Source organism: Uloborus diversus, chromosome 9 (assembly GCF_026930045.1).
Source record: "Uloborus diversus isolate 005 chromosome 9, Udiv.v.3.1, whole genome shotgun sequence".
NCBI lineage: Eukaryota > Metazoa > Arthropoda > Arachnida > Araneae > Uloboridae > Uloborus > Uloborus diversus.
The window spans coordinates 104,972,677-104,983,934 of record NC_072739.1 but is presented as its reverse complement, the minus strand read 5'-3'; the positions used below and the strand labels follow the sequence as shown (position 1 = coordinate 104,983,934).

Genomic DNA, 11,258 nt, shown 5'->3' with positions numbered 1-11,258 from the left:
TCGACAAGATCCTTGATGTTCATGACATTATGCGAGTAACTCTGACAATTCCAAGAAAGAATGCTCAGGGCCATTGAGAAAAGAGGAAGGAGAAACGGCCGAAAGAAGAGGGAGCAGCTCATGAAGGAGGATGGTCCGTCCATCCTTCATCGTCGGATGGCGGAAGGTCTTCGAATTCGACATCCTCGTCCTCCTCTTGGGGAGGAGGTTGTTGAAGTTTTTCAATTTCGGACTTGGTTAATTTTACTTTCTTGCTAGAAAGTAAAAAGTCCTCTTTTTTAAAATTATAAAATTTTGGGGGCCTCTGTTTTAGAGACTACCCCAATTTTTGCGCGCATTTGAATAATTTTCTTTTTTTCCACAGTTTTGTTTGGTTTTTGATCAGTTGGTTTTTTGAAATTATTGTAGATGGGTAACTTGTACTCGGGATTTGTGTACTTAATATTTTAGTTTCGTTACTATTTTTTTGTGGAGGCTTAGGGGTATTGAGCTGTTTATTTTTTCATTTAGGAGAGTTAGTTGATTTAGTACTGGTTATTGTATTAATAATTTGAGGATCTGTTTGTGTGCTGGTAGAATTGAATAATTTTCTTACTGCTGCAGCATATGAAAGTTCGGCTGAAGGCGTACGAGACTGAACTATTTATTTGACATCTGGATATGATATGTTCTGTGTGGTTTTGATTACATGTATTTCCTTTTCGGAGAGCCAGTTTGGACATTTTCTAGCGTAGGACGGGTGATCTCCTTTGCAGTTCACACATTTATATTCCTTTTTGCATTCATTGCTGTGGTGGCCGAGCTCAGCGCACCTGGCACAAGTTTCTGCACCACGGCATGACAGTCTGGAATGCCCAAAGCGCTGGCACTTAAAGCACCGTAGCGGGTTTGGAATATATGGTCAAACAGGGCAGGAGAGATTACCAGCTTTGACACGTGAAGGGAGGATAGGCGTACTAAAAGTCAGAATGATATGTTTAGTATTCTGCATTTCGCCATTGCGCTTAATAGTGATCCTCTTCACTTTACTTACGTGTTGGTCTTTCATTTCTTCTAGAATTTCCTCCTCTGATGTAAATAGAAGGTCTGGTTCTGAAATAACTCCCCGAGAAAAGTTTAAAGTTGAGTGAACTGTAACTGTACATAGATATGAGCCAAGTTGTTTGATAGCTAGAATAGGTTGAACTTGTTTACGATGTTTGATTTCAACTAATAGTTCGCCAGTGCGTAGCTTTTTTTACTGATTGGAGCTCGCCGATAAGATTTATTAATGCCTTGTTAATTAAGAATGGGGATACAGCGGTGAATGTTAGATTTTCGTTCCTTTTGACAATAAAGAATTTTGCAGATGTAAGCGATTCAGTCTGACGCTCCCCACAAGGGGGAGAAGTGTTCTTTGTGTTTATATCCATAAAAAAACCAGAGAACTAGGGGGAAAAGTGGGGTCTAGCCCCTGTGTAGCCCCCCTACACAGAGGTAAGGCTGCGTACGACAGGGTTCGCCTGCTATCCCTGAAGCCTCCCGTTTGAGGCACCGACTACCCCCGGTACCACGCAGCCATAGGCACGGTTGACACACCTTGGCTTAGGGGTTTTCGTCCGCATTTGGTAAGTGTGATGAGGGAAGGAAGGGAAAAAAATCCCCTCCCGCCGATATTCTGTTTGAGCAACTGGGGGTTCACTACTCCTCCCAAGAGCTCGCCCCGAACTCACCACACCGCAAGCCCCCCCACCACGACAAGGTAAACGGACACGGGGGGGGGTTTGGACGCTGTGTTACCACCTAGTGGCCTTTTTTCTACGCCTTTTGCTGCTCCCTCTCCGCTGGACGGTTTCGGGGCCATTTCGCCTCGGGACTCCCCGACTAGCGCTATCGGGACCTCCGGCGCTGCATCTCGCTCCCCTCCATTGAATCAATCCCCTCAGGCGGGCGAGAGTGCGGTACTGGAGGAGGGCCCACGGTACCCATATATATCAATTGTCATTTAAACAATGCTACAATTGATATATATGGGTATAGCTATACTTAAAGAAATAAACCACTGTTTCATCCAAAGTGGATATTTGATTTCGAAATGGATTATGGTGTAGTCATGTTCGAACAATGTGGGTTTAGACTTGGGTCGTTCGGAGTTACTACTGTTACCGATTATAATGGTAATATCGCTATAGTAATTCGTGGTTTAGCGTCAGTTATTAAAATGATTTGGAATGTGTATACGAGCGGAGTTGGTAATATTGTATGTGATTCGTTTGATGTTGCATGTTTACCAGTTGATATCAAATTCTTTTGTGAACCATCATATGATATGTTGGATTTTCCTCCAGTGCAACTGGTTTGAAATGATATTTTAGCGAGAATCATGAATGTGCCAATGCTTGAAAAACAAACTGTTATACTAAATGATTTAGGTGATTTGCCTGTAAAAGATCTATTTAATAGTAAATTTAAATTTCAAGAAAACGTGTCTCAGGATAACATTGAGTATCCAACTACAATAGTTGATATGTTAAATGATTGACCAGATAATAAAATGCATGCTAACGCAATTGGTAAATAGCTGAAATTAATGATGTCACACGCGACTATTTATTATTCAGTTAGGCGAGTTGCATTAAATGATTGGATTTTAACTCAGCCAAAAGAGGAGAATTACTTTTTATTCATGTTGTTAGCATGGAAGAATAGGGCTATAAATTATATACTGATGAGTTTTACAGGTTTAATTATTTCAAAAAACGCAATGAACTGGGGTTCACGCAATAAGTTTGGTTTACGGGAAATAAACGTAGAGTATAAATATATATGAATGGATATAATTGTTTAACTTGCGGATATGTTTACAAAACATATGCCGAAAAATATATATGTTCAAGTTTTAATGTCAGCGCCTTTAGATATTTAAATGCTGGTAACAACGGATGCTATAGATATCAGTCATGCAAACTTCAGCTACGTGACCGTGATGAGCAACTTACTCGTGATGAAGTTAATAACTCAAGGTGGTATTACAAGCGTAAAAGAGCTTCATATGGTGTTTTAAAAAAGAAGATTTTGCTTAAATATATGAATAAAATTCTATTTTTATACGACCAAATTCATATGTAACATGGCCTGCGTTACAATTTTGATCTTAGAAAACACAACTGATAATGATGTACTAAATTTAAATTTTGGAATTAACAATAACATTAGTATATATGCTATAAGTGGTCGTGCTAATCTTTCGCCTTTTACTAAAGATTACCGTGGAGGGGAACAACTTAAATGAGCTTAAACTAATTTTTGGACAGCTGATGATGAGTCAAACATTGCAAACAGTAAAGAAACGTTAACTAAATATGGCAAAAATGACCCACATGGTTTAGTTACTATTGTTGACGACATTTGTAATACTGCAATTCAACCAAATAAAGTTTATACAGAATTGGATGTATTTAACCCAAATCTTTTTCCTTTTTTCTCAAATATTTCCACCTTTTGCAAACAAAATTTTGAATGAGCGGTTGATACAAATAAGAAAGTTACGACATTGTATGATGAGCGAGATAAGCAAGTTTAGAATTAAAATATTTGAATAAAATTATGGCTCATTTTGGAATCGACGCAACAAGCGACTCGCCAGTTCAAAGTGATGATGAAATGAAGATCGTATGCCATGAAAATGATTATCATTATAGATTGCGAACTCGTAACAAAGGTATTCAACATCGCGAAATAGCAGTAAATTTTCAGCCATATACTGATGTGAGAAAATTAGAACGTAATCCAACTGAGCCATTTGAAAATGTACAGTTAATGCATACGTATTATTCATCGGTTCCATTTGATGTGCCTTTTGGATATGCTCCTAGTGGTGCTTATAATTTATTAGATTCATGGATTTTGTCTTGAGGAAACACGGAACGTGAGCGCGTGACTGTTATGAGACTTGATTGTCATTTAAACAATGCTACAACTGATATATATGGGTATAGCTATACTTAAAGAAATAAACCACTGTTTCATCCAAAGTGGATATTTGATTTCGAAATGGATTATGGTGTAGTCATGTTCGAACAAGTTGGGTTTGGATTTGGGTCATTCGGAGTTACTACTGTTACCGATTATAATGGTAATATAGCTATTGTAATTCGTGGTTTAGCGTCAGTTATTAAAATGATTTGGAATGTGTATACGAGCGGAGTTGGTATTATTGTATGTGATTCTTTTGATGTTGCATGTTTACCAGTTGATATCAAATTCTTTTGTGAACCATCATATGATATGTTGAATTTTCCTCCAGTGCAACTGGTTTGTAATGATATTTTAGCGAGAATCATGAATGTGCCAATGCTTGGTTGGTTGGTTTGTTTAATTTTTATGGCGCAAGAGCCCTTTAGGGCTATACTGCGCCAAACGTTTTTTTGGGATAAAGTATATAGATAAGTAAAGGAGTAAGTGTGTTTTCAGGTGAGAGCTATAAACATAGGTAGTTTAAAATAAGTAATAAAAATCAAGTAGACATTAAAAACATTTAAATAACGTATGAAATAATATGTTGGATAAAACACCTTGAATAACAAGAAAAAGACAAATCACATTTTAACGGCACAAACAATAAATTAAAAGGGAGAATCCAATCTCCTGGAGGAAGGAGTACAAATTGCAATGGGGTGGGTCCCCCAGCAACTCCTTCAAAGATGGGTTAAAATTATTAAAATATTTAAAACGTGTTTGGTTAAAATTAGGGCAGTTACTTAAAATATGTAACACTGTCTGATTTACATTACATGTAATGCACGTTGGAGCTGGTTCGCGACATAAGAGGTATTTGTGAGTAAACCTTGTGTGACCAATGCGAAGTCGAGCTAGTAATACTTGTTGTCTCCTGGTAAGTTGTAAAGATGTGAAACCTTTGGCCGAGGGCTGGATGGCATGTAATTTATTTTGTGTTTCAAGATTCCAGGACCGCTGCCAATGCGTGTTAAGACATTCAGAAATTACGTTTTTAATGTCGTCAAAAGGGACAGTGTCATCAACCAGGATACTTGCGGCTCTGGCAGCTGAATCTGCTGCTTCATTGCCTGCAATTCCCACATGACCAGGGACCCAACAGAAGAGAACATGAAATTGGTTTTTTATAAGATTTTTGTATAAATGATATGACTGAAGGACAATAGGGTGGCTGTTATTGTTGCAGTGAGAGATGGCTTCCACTGAACTCTTTGAGTCAGTGTATATCACCCATTTTTTGAAATTGGATTGGGTTATGGATTGGAGAGATGTAGATATGGCTTTTATTTCTGAAGTAAATACAGAGCAAGATGGGTTTAATTTTTCTGCCCTAACGTGACCATCCACTATTGTAGAAAAGCCGACGTGTTCGTTTCCTTTTGATCCGTCAGTGAAAATGACATGGTAATCAGAATATTTACATTTTGTATCAGAAAATATTTGCTGGTAAGCAGCATTAGAGGTAGTCTCTTTAGGGAATTTAGCCAGGTCATTGATGGTTGATATATTTACTTCGCACCATGGTTCAATTAGTTCTATTTTATTAAGAGTATTTAAATCTGACAGCTGCAAATCTAAGAGCACCTGGCGCATTCGGATCCCAAACGTTGGGGTTGCAGAAGGACGATGAAGAAATAAGACAACATTAGATGGATTAAAAATATGAAGGTGTAAAGGGTGATCAGTGTAAGGTTTTGTTTTGAAGTAGAAGTTCAAGGAAAGTTTGAGGCGTCTATTGTTTAAAGAATGTTCATGAGCAAGAATATGGAGACTGTTGATAGGTGAGGTTCGGAATGCTCCTGTGCAGATGCGCAGTGCCTGATTATGTATTGGATCCAGACTTTTCAGGTAGGTTTTTGCCGCGGAGCCATAAATTTGGCATCCATAATCAAGTTTCGAGCGTATAAGAGCCCTGTATATTCTTAACAGAGACTCTGTATCAGCACCCCAAGAAGTGTTCGCTAAGACTTTAAGGATATTTAATTTCAGTAAACATTTCTTTTTTAGCTCTTGTATATGCGGTATAAATTTAAGTTTATTATCAAGTGTGAGACCAAGGAATTTTCCTTGGTCTTTTACAGCTATTGGTTGATTGTTAAGGAGAAGACTTGGATCAGGGTGAAGCCCTCTTTTACGGCAGAAGTGGATGCAGAAGGTTTTTTGAGCAGAGAAAGTGAAGCCATTTTCCTCTGCCCATTGTGATACTTTATTTATAGCGATTTGAAGTTGTCTTTCAATGATACTCATGCTCGATGAAGAGAAATAAATTTGGAAGTCGTCAACGAACATGGTACCCTTGACAGCGGGAGGCAGTTGTTCGATTAAATTGTTGATTGCTATTACAAAAAGAGTTACGCTTAGTACATTTCCCTGGGGAACTCCTTCTTCTTGAGTGAAGGTATCTGACAAAACAGACTTGACACGTACGCGAAAAGTTCGATCTCTAAGAAAATTAGAGAGAAAGATGGGTAGATTACCTCGTAACCCATACTCGTGCAGGGTTTTGAGGATGCCATATCTCCAGGTACGGTCATATGCTTTTTCAATGTCAAAAAATACGCTCACAAGATGTTTTCGTTAGAGAAATGCTTCTCTTATTGATGTTTCGAGAAGCAGTAGGTTGTCTATGGTACATCTGCCGCGCCTGAATCCACTTTGATATGAAGATAGCAGATGGCAAGACTCCAAAATGTACATGAGCCTGGCGTTTACCATCCGCTCCATTACTTTGCAAAGGCAGCTTGTGAGAGCTATAGGTCTGTAACTCTCGGGTTTATCAGGTTGTTTGTTTGGTTTAAGAATAGGAATTACTATTGCTTGGCTCCAGAATTTGGGGAATTTGTGCTCAGAATAAATTCTATTAAATAGTCTCAGAATATTTTCTAATGAAGACCTGCTTAGGTTTTTTAACATACTATTGTGTATTTCGTCAGGGCCAGGTGATGTGTTTTTTGATTTTTGTAAAGCAATATCTAATTCTTGGAATGTAAATTTTGTGCTGTATTGATGAAAAATGTTTGAATTAAAATCTAGAACTCTTTTTTCTTTGCGTGATTTGATAGTTAAAAATTTTTTGCAGTAGTTATTTGCACTGGAGACTTCTGCTAAATGAGTCGCCAGGCAGTTAGCCATCTCTTTGTGATCCGACAAAAGTTGACCATTTTTCTCCAGAATGGGAGCACAAGACGTATTGTAGTTGCCAGAAATTTTTTTGATTTTACCCCACACCGTCTTAGATGGGGTGGACGTCGTGATTGTGCTGACATAAGCCTGCCACGAGTCCCGCTGGCTTTTTCGTCGAATCCTCCGAGCTTCAGCACGAGCTCGTTTAAGTGCCACAAGATTTTGTGTGGTCGGATACCGACGAAAAGTGCTCCATGCTTTTCTTTGTGCCTTATGAGCCTCCTGACAATCGAAGTTCCACCAAGGCTTAGGAAATTTGATCCTACCTTTAGTGGTTCTTGGAATTGCAACGTTCGCTGCCGTCAATATTATGTCGGTTACTCGGCTTACGGCTACATCGATATCAATATCAATCACGTCTTCAGATTTAATTTCTGCCAACTGGGTAAATGCTGCCCAATCAGCTCGATCAATGCGAAGTCGGGCTTGCTGATGCTGCTGATGGCCGCAGCGTGCAGTAGAGGTTATCTTGATCGGAAAATGGCCACTGGTGTAGAGACCACCCTCCACCTGGAAATTCCAAAGTGGCAGAAAAGAAGGTGAACATATAACGAGATCGATGGCGTGGTAAGTCTGGGTAGGAAGATGAAAGTAAGTGTTTTCGCCGTTGTTAAGAATGCAAAGATCATTGTCCTCGATAAAATTCTCTATTGTTAAACCTCTACTGTTGAAGTCGGGACTCCCCCAGAGAGGATTATGGCCATTGAAATCCCCCAAGATGATGTATGGGGGAGGAAGTTGATCTACAAGTGTTTGCAATTCCACGCCTCTCAAGTCGTAAGAAGGTGGAATATAGACAGTACAAATTGTAAACAGCGAGTGAAGGTGAGCGCGCGCAGCTACTGCTTGCAGGGATGTGTTGATATTGAGCTGGCTAGATGCATAATCATTAGCGATTAGCAAAGCCACTCCTCCACAACGACGGTCACCTGACAAGCAGTCCTTGCGGTATATGTCGAAACCTTTCAACCTCGGTTTATCAGTGGGCGATAGGAATGTTTCTTGCAGACAGAATATGGCCGGTTGGTGATATTCGACAAGATCTTTGATGTCCATGACATTATGCGAGTAACTCTGACAATTCCAAGAAAGAATGCTCAGGGCCATGGAGAAAAAAGGAAGGAGGAACGGCCGGAAGAAGAGGGAGCGGCTCATGAAGGAGGATGGTCCGTCCACCCTTCATCGTCGGATGGCGGAAGATCTTCAAATTCAACATCCTCGTCTTCCTCTTTGGGAGGAAGTAGTTGGGATTTAGTCAATTTGACTTTTTTGCTGGAAAGCAAAAAGTCCTCCTTTTTAAAATTATAATATTTTGGGGGCCTCTGTTTAGTGGCTACCCCAATTTTAGCACGTGTTTGCATAATTTTCTTTTTTTCAATTAGTTTTTTCGAATTTTGTGCGATTGGAATGTTTTCGTTAACAGTAACAGATACAGTATTTGTTTTTTGTTGTTGATTTTGGTTAGTTTTCTTAAAAGAAGATTTTGGACTATTAATTTGTTTATTTGATTTGGTTGTGTTTACGGTTTTGGGATTAGTTGAGGTTTCAGTTTCTGCATCTGTTTGTGTGCTTGCAGATTTAAATACCTTTTTGATGGCTGCTGCATATGAAAGGCCTGTTGTAGGTGTGCGAGATTCAACCAGTTTTCTTGCGTCTGGATAGGATATTTTTTGTGTTGTTTTAATCACCTGAATTTCTTTTTCTGAGATCCATTTTAGGCATGATCTGGAGTATGAAGGATGTTCCCCCTTGCAGTTTACGCATTTATAGGTCTTAGAACATGTATTACTATCGTGACCGGGCTCTGCACACCTGGCACAGGTGTCAGTACCACGGCACGCAAATTTCGAATGTCCAAACCGCTGGCATTTGAAACACCGGAGCGGATTTGGAATATAGGGGCGAACTGGGCAAGAGAGATAGCCAGCTTTAACACGTGGAGGGAGGACGGGTGTTTTAAATGTTAGAATGATATGTTTAGTATTGATCATTTCGCCATTGCGTTTTATTGTAATCCTTTTTACTGCACTTACGTTTTGGTCCTTCATTTCCTCCAAGATTTCCTCCTCGGGTGTAAAGAGAAGGTCAGGTTCTGATATTATTCCTCGGGAAAAGTTAAGGGTTTTATGTTCGGTAACAGTTACAAGATAGGATCCTATTTGTTTGACAGACATAATGGATGTGGTTTGTTTTTGATGTTTTATTTCAACGAGGAGCTCACCATTACGCAATTTTTTAACTGATTGAAATTCCCCTATTTGATTAACGAGGGCTTTGTTGATGAGAAAAGGAGATACTTTTGTTAAATTTAAATTAGGATCAGAACGTTTGATAATAAAAAATTTTGCGGTGCTATTCGATTCAGTCTGACGCTCCCCACAAGGGGGAGAAGTGTTCTTTGTGTTTATATCCATAAAAAAAACCAGAGAACTAGGGGGAAAAGTGGGGTCTAGCCCCTGTGTAGCCCCCCTACACAGAGGTAAGGCTGCGTACGACAGGGTTCGCCTGCTATCCCTGAAGCCTCCCGTTTGAGGCACCGACTACCCCCGGTACCACGCAGCCATAGGCACGGTTGACACACCATGGCTTAGGGGTTTTCGTCCGCATTTGGTAAGTGTGATGAGGGAAGGAAGGGAGAAAAATCCCCTCCCGCCGATATTCTGTTTGAGCAACTGGGGGTTCACTACTCCTCCCAAGAGCTCGCCCCGAACTCACCACACCGCAAGCCCCCCCCACCACGACAAGGTAAACGGACACGGGGGGGTGTGCCAATGCTTGATAAACAAACTGTTATACTAAATGATTCAGGTGATTTGCCTGTAAAAGATCTTTTTAATAGTAGTATTAAATTTCAAGAACATGTGTCTAAGGATAACATTGAGTATCCAACTACAATAGTTGATATGTTAAATGATTGTCCAGATAATAAAATGCATGCTTATGCAATTGGTAAAATGCTTAAAATTAATGATGTCACACGCGACTATTTTATTCAGTTAGTCGAGTTGCATTAAATGATTGGATTTTAACTCGGCCACAAGAGGAGCATTACTTTTTATTCATGTTGTTAGCATGGAAGAATAGGGCTATAAATTATATACCGATGGGTTTTACAGGTGTAATTATTTCAAAAAACGCAATGAACTGGGGTTCACGCAATAAGTTTGGTTTACAGGGGATAAACGTAGAATATGAACATATGAATGGATATAATTGTTTAACTTGCGGATATGTTTACAAAACATATGCCGAAAAATATATATGTTCAAGTTTAGATGTCAGCGCCTTTAGATATTTAAATGCTGGTAAGAACGGATGCTATAGATATCAGTCATGCAAACTTCAGCTACGTGACCGTGCTGAGCAACTTACTCGTGATGAAGTTAATAACTCAAGGTGGTATTACAAGCGTAAAACAGCTTCATATGGCGTTTAAAAAAAAATTTTGAAAGATGTTGCTTAAATATATGAATAAAATTCTATTTTTATACAAACAAATTCATATGTAACATGGCCTGCGTTGAAAAGAATGACGTTACAATTTTGATCTTAGAAAACAAAACTGATAATGATGTACTCAATTTAAATTTTGGAATTAGCAATAACATTAGTATATATGCTGTAAGTGGTCGTGATAATCTTTAGCCTTTTACTAAAGATTACCGTGGAGGGATACAACTTAAATGAGCTTAAACTAATTTTTGGACAGCTGATGAATGAGTCCAAGATTGCAAACCGTAAAGAAATGTTAATTAAATATAGCAAAAATGACCCACATGATTTAGTTACTGTTGTTGATGACATTTGTAATACTGCAATTAACCAAATAAAGTTTATACAGAATTGGATGTATTTAACCCAAATCTTTTTCCTTTTTTCTCAACTATTTCCACCTTTTGCAAACAAAATTTTGAATTAGCGGTTGATACAAATAAGAAAGTTACGACATTGTGTGATGAGCGAGATAAGCCAAGTTTAGAATTAAAATATTTGCATAAAATTATGGCTCATTTTGGAATCGACGCAACAAGCGACTCGCCAGTTCAAAGTGATGATGAAATGGAGATCGTATGCCATGA

The 11,258-nt window shown here is 38.9% G+C and overlaps 1 non-coding gene and 1 pseudogene across 1 annotated transcript; both read left to right on the top strand.

Annotated features, from left to right (window-relative positions):
* The first annotated feature begins 3,187 nt into the window (after positions 1 to 3,187).
* Positions 3,188 to 3,311, top strand: LOC129230768 (U5 spliceosomal RNA; annotated as a pseudogene).
* Positions 3,312 to 10,782: 7,471 nt separating this feature from the next.
* Positions 10,783 to 10,903, top strand: LOC129230769 (U5 spliceosomal RNA). The gene has a single exon (XR_008581174.1). It is a non-coding gene; the product is annotated as a U5 spliceosomal RNA (small nuclear RNA).
* Positions 10,904 to 11,258: the final 355 nt, after the last annotated feature.